At 43.3% G+C, this 10,692-nt stretch overlaps 1 pseudogene; it reads right to left on the bottom strand.

Annotated features, from left to right (window-relative positions):
• Window positions 1-2,640: 2,640 nt before the first annotated feature.
• On the bottom strand, window positions 2,641-10,692 carry LOC110128406 (large ribosomal subunit protein uL5-like; annotated as a pseudogene).

The following is a 10,692-nucleotide window of genomic DNA, read 5'->3' as shown; positions in this document are numbered from 1 at the left end:
TTTAAAGGAGCCTTGTATCAGGTCTTATTACCTCTAAGAGCCTCTTCTCCTGAATGTCCCAAGGACTTCATCCCTCCTTCAGATTACAAGTGTACGTGTTCAGTGACACGTAATACTTGCAAAGCCAGCATTTACTTTTCCTCTTTTGTAACTTTCCCCTGACTTCTACCATGTAATCACAATACCTCCGCTCTCGTGATGAAAGGCAAGATCAGAACAGGGTGTGTAATTTTCTAGACTCAGTGCAAAATGAAAATGCAAGGCCTGTGTTCAAAATTAATTAAGAATGTCAACATGGTGACAGCCAAGCATTAAACTAAATACAGGGCCCTTTTAAATGCAGGGCCTTTTCGACTGCACAGGTTACACACTTGTGAAGCTGGCCCTAGTCAAAGATTGAACTGTTACAGTGTGGCCAATTGATCAAAGTGTTGTTCAGCCAAAGCAGCCAAGCTGGGTTGTGGAAGTACTCATTTAGAAGCTGAATGGTGAGGGGAGGTCCGGGAACCTGGCAAAGGGTCAGAGCAGTCCGCAGAAGAGAAGTACTTGGGGGATTCTAGCAGCGGGTTTTGGAGGAGGCGATGGCACCCCACTCCAGTACTCTTGCCTGGAAAATCCCATGGACGGAGGAGCCTGGTGGGCTGCAGTCCATGGGGTCGCCAAGAGTCGGACACGACTGAGCGACTTCACTTTCACTTTTCACTTTCATGCATTGGAGAAGGAAACGGCAACCCACTCCAGTGTTCTTGCCTGGAGAATCCCAGAGACGGCGGAGCCTGGTGGGCAGCCGTCTATGGGGTCGCACAACTGAAGCGACTTAGCAGCAGCAGCGGTTTTATATATATATAACAATATATATAGATGTATCAGGGTTTCAGCCTTGGGGATGGCCCTTCTGCTGTCCTCTGGCTGAAGATGTCCCTGGCAAGTGAATCTGGTTCAGTCTTTCTTAGTAGCACGCCCTCCCCGAGTCATGAAGGAGTCTTGTAACCCAAGCTAGACTAACTGGAGATTTTCCCTATGGTTTTTGTGCTTGGAGCTGCAGAGGCATTACCTTCCCAGTCCCTTCCTTCCTTTTTTCCCACACTGTGCCACCCTGAACCAGGGATGGAACTCCTGCCCCTTGCGGAGGAAGCAGTGTCTTAACCCCCGAACCTCCAGGGAACCTCCTGTGCTGCAGTCTTATAAGAGAACCAAAGTAAGATTTTTCAGGATTTTGATTAATTTCAGAATTTAGTAGTACAGGTTTTCTAGATTTATGGTCCATTTTTCTCCAGGGTCTCTACACATACTATTTTAAAAATAAACTTTGTTTTTGGAGCAGTTTTTTGTTTTACAGCAAAATTGAGCAAAAAGTACAGAGTCCCCATATACCTCCTGTCCCCACACATGCATAGTCTCCCCCACTATCAACATTGTGAATTAGAGGGGTATATTTGTTGTCATCAATGAGCCCACTTATCACCCAAAGTCCATAGTCCATAGGGATCACTCTTGGTATTTTGTATTCCATGACAAATGTGTAATGGTGTGTATCGAACATTAGAATATAACACAGAACAGTTTTAACTGCCCTGGAAATCCTCCATGTTCTACCTATTCATCTCTTCCTCTCCCTTCTTCCTTGGTAACCACCGATCCTTTCATTATCTCCATACTTTAGACATTTCCAAAATGTAATACAGTTGAAATCATGTCATTTTAGATTGGATTCTTTTACTCAGTGATGTGTATTTAAGGTTCTTCCACATCTTTTCATGGCTTGTAGCTCATTGTTTTTAAGTGCTGAAGAATATTCCATTGTCTAGATGTGCCACACTGTATTTAACCATTTACCTAATGAAGGACATCTTTGTTGCTTCCCAGTTTTGGCAATTATAAATAAAGCTGCGGAAAACACCTGTGTGCAAGTATTGTGTGGACGTAAGTTTCAGCTCATCTGGGTAAACACCAAGGAGCCACAATCGGTGGATCCTATGCTAGGACTATGTTTAATTTTACAAGAAACTGTCAAATCATCTCCCAAAGTTGGCTGTACCATTTTGCGTTCCCACCAGTAATGAATGAAAGTACCTGTTGCTCCACATCCTGCTAGTGTTTGATACTGTCAGGGTTTTGGATTTTGTCCATTCTAATGCATGTGTAGTGATTTTAATTTTAATTTGCAATTTTAAATTTAATTTGCAATTTCCTAATGATCTATAATGTTGAGCATCCATTTTTTTCCTATTCTTATTTGCCGTCTGCATATCTTTTTTTTTTTCTTTTTTACTGAAAAACTTTTGTCGGCTTTGTTTTAATTTTTTATTTTTGTTGGGTTGGGTCTTGATTGCTGTGAGCAATCAGCTTCTGTGAGCCGAGGCCACTTTTCACTATGGTGCATGGACTTATTGCAGTGGCCTCCCCCATTGCAGAACACAGGCTCTGGGTGACTGGGCTTCAGTAGCTGTGGCACATGGACTCCTCCCAGTCCAGGATTCAAATCCGTGTCCCCTGCATTAGCAGGCAGATTCCTATTTAGTGTACCACCAGGGAAGTCCTATTGGCTTCTTCATAATTAAATCTTTTCATTAATATATATCTGACATATTATATTAGTTTCAGATATACTTTCTTGGCCTTTCAGAAAGAAACAGGAATTTATTTGCCAGGAATGATGATCCCATCATACTTCTGCTGAAAGCAGTGCATGGCCTATATTCTAAGTCTGTGTTTGTCCCCAGTGCAGCCTGTTCTGCCCTTCTGTGATGCTGAAACCTGGCCTACCCAACACCACACATAAGCCCAGACCCTAGACGCCAGTGCTTGGGTCACATTTGATTGCCAGATTGATGTGTTCCTGGATCCCCAAACCAAAGTTTCCAGTATCTGAGCAGTTATTTTTTTCTTAACTTACACTTCTGTGCCTTTAGACCTCTCTCCAGGATTTCTTCTCCCTTGGCCACACAACGGATGGCAATCTTTTCATTTCTCCTGATACCAAAGGACCTGATGGTGTGTCTAGCTTTGGCGAACACATGCGTCTGGCCTGTGGGCTGCTCCTGCCTTGAGGCTGCCCAGGTCAGCCAGTGTCTGCTCTCCCTGCCAGGGAGGTTGAGGCAGAGCTTATAGATGGGAAGTCCCCACATGGGGCTCTCCTTTCCACTCTGATTCTGAGCTGTGATGGAAAACAGGAAGAGTATCTGTGTATCTTCTTTAGTGAAGTGGCAGGATGTTGGCCCATTTTTTAATTAAGTGGTCTTTTAATTGCTGAATTTTAAAGATTCTTTGCCTGTTTTAGATAGTAGTCCTTTATCAAATATGTCTTTTGCAAACATTTTCTTCCTGTCTGTGGCTTGTCTTCTCATTCTCTTAGTAGTGTCTTTTGCAGAGATATTATTATTCTTTTTCTTTTTTTTCACTCAAGAGATAGTTCAGGGCTTCCCTTGTGGCCCAGTGGTGAGAAATCTGCCTACCAATGCAGGAGACACTATTTTAACCCTTTGCCTGGGAGGATCTCACATGCCTTGAAGCAGCTAAGCCCATGTGCCACAATTATTGAGCCTGAGCTCTAGAATCCAGGAACCACAACTACTCAGCCCACGTGCCATAACTACTGAAGTCTGTGTGCCCTAGCCAAAAATAAACAAATAAATAAAATTATTTTTTAAAAAAGGAATAATCGTTTCAACTGAGAGGATGACTAGAAGATCCTTGCCTTCATAAAACCTATGTTTTAATGGAGAAAATGACAATAAATAAATAATTGAATAGACATATGACAGGCATTTATGTGGAGATAGTTCCTGGGGAGAAAATTTAAACAGGGTAAGGAGTTAGAGAGAGACTAGAGAAAAATCACTCTAGTTACTATGTGGACCTAGCGGAGCCCAAAGTGGAATCAACTGTAGTGGGAGCCAGAACAGGTGGGGAAGCCAGGTAGTCATCTGTTGCATTCATACAAGCAAGATATATGTGGGTATGGACGAGGTTGGATGCTGTGCAGGTGATGAGGAGTATCCACATTCTAGACACTACGTTTGTTTGGGGGTTTTTTTGGCCACACCAAGTGTCTTGTGGGATGTGGGATCTTAACTCCCCAACCAGGGATTAAACCTGGGCCCTTAGCAGTGAAAGCACAAAGTCCTAACACTGGACTCCCAGGAAATGCCCTGGACATTAGTTTAAAGTGGAGCTAAATACTATCCATTAAACCATTGATGTCTCTCTCTGTCACACACACAAAAAGTGGAGCTGACATACTTGCTCATGGATTGAGTGTAAGAGGGATGAAAGCTAGGTTTGGGCCTAAGCTATCAAGTGAATGGTGGTAAAACTGGGAGGGGAGTGGGAAGGAGTAGGGAAGGAACCGAATAGGCAGGGACCAGGCCTGGGCATGGGACCCTCAAGTGAAAATTCGGGTGGCCAATGGGCCACTGTGATTCAACTCAAAAATTTAAGGTTGGTGCTATGCAAATTTGTGACTCTTCCACAGAGGAGAGCATGCTGGACATCTTTGCAGGCCTTCCAGATTCTTTCCCCACACCACTCCACCCTGCTCCCTGCCTTCATACAGACTAATCCATAGGGGTTAAGTCAGTGGACTCCAACCTTCTGGTGTCCAGCTGGATTCAGCCGCTGGCAGCACATCAGAAGAAAGGAGAGCAAGGTGGGGTGACTTATCCCCCAGCTCCCTCCCTTCAGTTCCCCTTAGCTGCCTGAGCCCCTCCATGAAAATTTACAGCTCCTGTCAGGCAGGCCTCCACACAGCTGTCTCTCCAGATGCAGTCACTGCCCCCTCTCTTTACCCCCCTTCTAGTCCTGGGGTGGAAGCAGCCTCCCCTCCCCTGCTAACCTCAGAGTACTGCTGTCCGTGAAGTGAGTGTTAGTTGTTCAGTTATGTCTGACTCTTTTTGCCTCCATGGACTGTAGCCTGCCAGGCTCCTCTGTCCATGGGGTTTTTCAGGCAAGAATACCGGAGTGGGTTGCCATTTCCTCCTCAAGGGGATCTTCCTGACCCAGGGATCGAACCTGGGTCTCCTGCATTGTAGGCAGATTCTTTATCACCTGTGCCACCAGGGAAGCCCCGCTGCTGTCCTTATGCCTTTACAAATAGTCCCTGTAGTGAGCCCTACTTGAATTACTGTAATTTCAGCGAGCCATCTGTTTCTCATTGAGTCCTTGACTGAATTTAAAACCCTGAGACTAGGTACTTCCCTGGTGGCCCAGTGGTTAAGACTCTAGGCTTCCACTGCAGGAGGTGCAGTTTCAATCCTTGGTCAGGGAACTGAGATCTCACATGCTGAGTGGCACGGCCAGGAAAAACAATTAATTAAAAAACTCCTGAGATTGGATAAGACCACTTAGGGAGTGAGAAGAGATAGAAGAGAGATTTGTGGACTGACTCCTAAGACTATCTTATTTAGAGGCTGGAAAGAGGAGGTGTATTTCCGAAAGGGAGGTCAGTGGGCAGGAAGAAAATCAGGAACTTGTGGTGATGTCTGGGTAGCAGCTCTGGGAAGACACGGTGCAAGAAAGGGCTCACCCACAGGTGGGTCAGTGGTAAAGAATCTGCCTGCCAATGCAGGAGACGTGTCTCAGATCCCTGGTCCAGGAAGATCCCACGTGCTGGAGAGCAACTCGGCCCATGTGCCGCAACTACTGAAGCCTTCCCCACGCTGAGAGCCCAAGCTCCACAACAAGAGAAGCCACTGCAATGAGAAGACCCTGATCGGCAACTAGAGAAAAGATGCTGCCTTGGGATTCCTGGAACCTCTGGTTGTCCTTGCTTGTTGTTCCTGATGCCTTAGGTATGGGAGGGAGAGAAGCAGAGAAAAAAACACCACCGAACACACACAGGCACACACAGTTACACCTGCCTCAGCAACTGTTCTGTGATTATGGCCAGGGCAGCAACTATTTCATATTCACCCTAATGTTGAGGACCTGATATTACAGTGTCAGCTTAGTGGTTTTCTGGATGAATAAATGCTTTTTTTTTAATGGCTTATACACTACGCTTTTGGTGCATGAAGGCCCCTTTACAGACTTGACCACTAATTCCTTGAATTGCCCTATTATAATATGTCTCTGATTATGCTTTTGTATGCTATGTAATGCCTGGGTGTGAATGTACTTATTTTTTTTTCCCCCCAAACAGAATTGTATTGAGAAGATGACAACATAAACTCTGCAGAAACAAAGGCTGTGGATTTTGGTCACTTGAGCTCTAGAACCATCAGATAAATCTATTACTACTGTACTTCTAAGAACAATCCTCTTTGTTTAAAGTGTGAAACTGCTCTTCACTAATATTTTGGTGTCATTCCCAGAAAGCATGCTTTATGTAATTGGCAAGTTTTTGCAAAGGCTATTCGCTATTTGCAGCCTCTGTATTAGTGTGTTTGACTGATTTCCTCAACTCTGCTTATCCTATCCTGACTCAGTACAGGTGAAAAAAAATCTTCTACAAAGTGAAATTCGAATCCTGGCTGTGCCAACTTCACAAGCAGTGACCTTGTGAAAGATCTTAACTGCTGTAGGTCTTAGTCTCCTTATCTATAAAATGGGATTAATACTATAGTCGATCCTCATTACTTACAGATTTCACATTTTATTTTTATTATTCACTTATTTTTGGCTGCGCTGGGTCTTCATAACTGCTTTGGTCTTTCTCTAGTTGCAGCAAGCAGAGGTTACTCTTTAGCTGCACTGTGCAGGCTTCTCTTACTGCAAGAATGGCCTCTAAGGCATGCAGGCTTCAGTAGTTATGGCGCATGGGCTTAGCTGCCCTGTGGCATGTGGAATCTTCTTGGACTAGGGGTCAAACCCTTGTCCCCTGCACTGGCAGGCGAATTCATAACCACTGGACCACCAGGGAAGTCCAAGATTTCATATTTTCGAATTCATCTACTTGCTAGAGTTTATCTCTGACTCCAAGATCAATACTTGAGGTACTTGTGTAGTCATTCACAAGCACGTGCAGTGCAATGAAAAATTTGAGTTGCTCAACATGTGTGTTCCCAGCTCAGTTCAGACTGTAAACAAGTAATCTTTTTATGGTCTATTTAGTGCCATGTTTTTTTATTTTTGTGCTTTTTCTTGTGATTTTGCTATTTAGAATGACTTCCAAGCATAGTGCTGAAGTGCTGTCTGATATTCTTGGTACAAGACGGCTGTGAGGTGCCATACAGGAAAAATACAGTGTTAGATAAGCTTTATTCAGGCACGAGTTATGGTGCAGCTGGTTGTTAGTTCAGTGTTAATGAGTCAACAATGTATATTAAATAAGGCATCTTTAAACAGAACAGGGAGCTTTCCAGGTGGTACTAGTGGTACATGTTTCCAATGCAGGAGATGTGAGAGACGTGGGTTCGATCCCCGGGCTGGGAAGATTTCATGCCGGAGGGGCAGCCCACTCCAGTATTCTTGGCTGGAAAATCCCATGGACAGAGGAGCCTGATGGGCTACAGTTTGTAGGGTCGCAGAGAGTCGGACATGACTGAAGTGACAGCACATGCGCGTGTGCAGGCACAAACAGAACACACCGAAAACAAATACGTGTTCATTGGTTGATGAAGATGTTGTAATCCGAGGCTCACAGGAACCTAATCCTATATTTCCTTTAGGAGAAGTGGTTCAGAATAGTGGCTAATTCAGTGTTTGCAGAGACTTTATAAAAGATAGTTAGGGTTAGGATTAGGGTGTGCCTTAAAGACCTCGTTTTACCTTATGTGCTTGCATGCTAAGTTGCTTCAGTTGTGTCCAACTCTTTGAGACCCCATGGACCGTAGCCCACCAGGTACCTCTGTGCTTTTTGCCTTAATTACCTCATTAAAGAATGTATCTCCAAATACAGGTACATTCCGAGATTCTGGGGATTAGGACTTCAACATATAAATTTGGGGGGACCCAGTTCAGCTCGTGACACCACCTATCCATTCTCATCTCCCACACCTGTTTCTCTAGCCAGATTTCCAAACTGGCCACTCATTACTCCCTGAGGTTTCCTTGCCAGGTTTTGGGACTTTGTTCATGATAATGCAACCTTACAGCATCCCCTATTTCTGCATGTCTAAGTCAGATCTACTTTTCAAAGACAAGATTACTGACAAGTGCTCATTAAGGAGGTAATTAAGTTAAATGAGGTCTTTAAGACTCATTGGTCCTACTCCAATATGACTGATGTCCTTATAAGAAGAGAAAATTGGGACAGAGACATGGATGCATACAGAGGAAGGACCATGTGAAGGCAGAGATAGAAAGTGGTCGTCCAGCCAAGGAGAGAGGCCGACACCTTGATCTTGGATTTCTCTGCCTCCAGAACTGTGAGAAATACACTTCTGTTGTTTACAGTTGACCCTGGAACAATAAGGGTTTGAACTGCATGCGTCCACTTACATGTGGATTTTTTTCAATAGTAAATACTGCAATACTACACAATTCTCAGTTGGTTGAATTCCAGGTGCAGAACGACATATACAGATGACTCTTATGTAGGGAGGACTACCTATAAATTATACCTGGATTTTTGAATGCACAGAGGGTAGGTGCCCCTATTTCCTACCTTGCTCAAGGGTCAACTGTATTAAGCTACACAGCTGATAGTATTTTGTTATAGCAGCCCAAATGGACTGAGACACCAGGCAAAGGACTTTGGGTTGGCTTCTGTAGTTAGTAGGGATCACTGAATTTTTTAAAGAGTGATCCATGTTGTCCTTCAAGAAAGGAACTGGAACCATTTTCTGAAGAGAATGAGCTAAAAAGGGAGGCCAAGACTGGAATGTATAGATCTGAGAGTCATTTGCCTGTGGAAAGCTGGGCAGATGATCACTGTTAGAGAAACTCTTACAGGTTTATACATCTATAATTGAGAGTTTTATAATATGGCTTATTGTTGGGCTCTGTTACAAAAACCTTTTCAGGAGAGTAGTGTAATGAGAAAGTCAGAGTCTGGGACAAGACTGGGCAAACATTCTCTAACAAAAAAATGGTACTGCCTGAGTTCTGGAAAACCTTTTGCAGTAGCTTGTTTGAAACTTTTCTGTGGGGCCATGAGGACTCTGAAAGAATTTTGCAGCAGTGGCCCCTGAGCATGAGATTTCCTGAGGATATCATTGCAGATATGAAACACTGAGATCTAACTTGTGAAAATAAATAACAGGGGTCTAGCAATCATTCACCTGAGAGTTCTGAGAGGATGTATGTGCCTGGACAAGAGGTAGCAAACAAAAACTTATTTCAGTTTGTATCTTTTTATTCCATTTTGGTTTTGGCCATAGAAACCCAGTTTCTATGGATACTGAAACAATGATTGCATGAGTCTGCAAAATAGATAATAAAAGCCCAAACTAGTATCTATGTTTGTAGTAAGGAGGGTATAGTTTGGAGAAGTACTGTAGGGTGATATTGATATGACATAGTAACTAATTGGACCTGAAGATACAGAGGAGAGAAAATGAGATTTCTCAGAATAATTCAGAGCTTGAATTTTGAAACAGCAGAATAATTTCACTTTTGGACATGGTGAGTGTGAGGTGTTTTTCCAACTGGGGCATGTGAATGCAAAAGCCTAGCAGACCAAGACTGGATTTGAGAGCCCTTTGCCTGTAGGTGACAGATGAAGTCAAAGGAACAGATATCAGGAGTCTGCACACTGGAAGAAAGGACAGGTAGATGCTGTGAACAGCTGTTCCCTGGTTGCAGTGGAAGGAAATGGAGACACAGGAGTGGTTGGAGATATTAGAGGAAAACCAGGACACAAACAACCAGGAAAGGAACAAGTGATATGGTTAAGTTTGGAAAGAGATGGCTAGGTGAAACTACATAGGAATAGGGTTTAAGTGGAGAATGTTCAAGACAGATGAATTTGATTTCAGAGACGTGAAAGGCTAGCTCGTCTTAGGGAACAGGAAGGGAATTTAGAAGAATAGAGAATGTCTGGGAAAAGATACCATGAGGAATACAATAGGAAGTAAATAAAGATGAGCAAGAGGAGTGCTGATCCCAGTGAGAATTCAGTTGATATTCTCTAGGGTAAAAGTATAAGGGAAAATTGTATGGTTTCCTGATGTTTCCATTAATGCTTTGCAGCTGTTTTAATCAGCATTTTTTTCAGTTGCAAGTGACAGAAATCTCAATTCAAAATAAATTAAAGAATAAAGGAAATTTATTGGCTTACATCACAGGAAAGTCTGAAGAGTATAAGGATTTATAGCATGGTTAAATCCAATGCCTCAAACAATATCATCAAAACTATATTTTACTCTTTGGACTTCCCTGGAGGTCCAATGGTTAATGCTCCATGCTGCCAATGCAGGGGGCGTGGGTTTGATCCCTAGTCAAGGAACTAAGATCCCCTCATGCCATATAGCGCCGCCAAAAAAAAAAAAAAAAGAACAACAGTGAAAACTATGTTTTTCTACATTGTTTGCCTCCACTTTCCTAAGTATCCACTGACAGCCCCAAGAATACAGTCTACCTGCTTAAGCAAGTCCATACCAAAAAAAAAAAAAATTTTCTCTCCCAATTTTCCAGCCTAACCTTGATATAAACTACTGTTGGTCCAACTTGGGTAGTGTGACCAACACTGGGCTAATCGCTGGGGCCAAAAGGATGGGATAGTTTGATTGCTTGGGTCTGAGTCATATACTCACCCCTGAAGCCACGAATTACATAAACCCAAAGTGGAAAATCGGTGGTTTTCAAAGGCAT

This window comes from Odocoileus virginianus, chromosome 4 (assembly GCF_023699985.2).
Source record: "Odocoileus virginianus isolate 20LAN1187 ecotype Illinois chromosome 4, Ovbor_1.2, whole genome shotgun sequence".
NCBI classification, from domain to species: Eukaryota; Metazoa; Chordata; class Mammalia; order Artiodactyla; family Cervidae; genus Odocoileus; species Odocoileus virginianus.
This window is presented reverse-complemented; position numbering and strand designations above follow the sequence as displayed.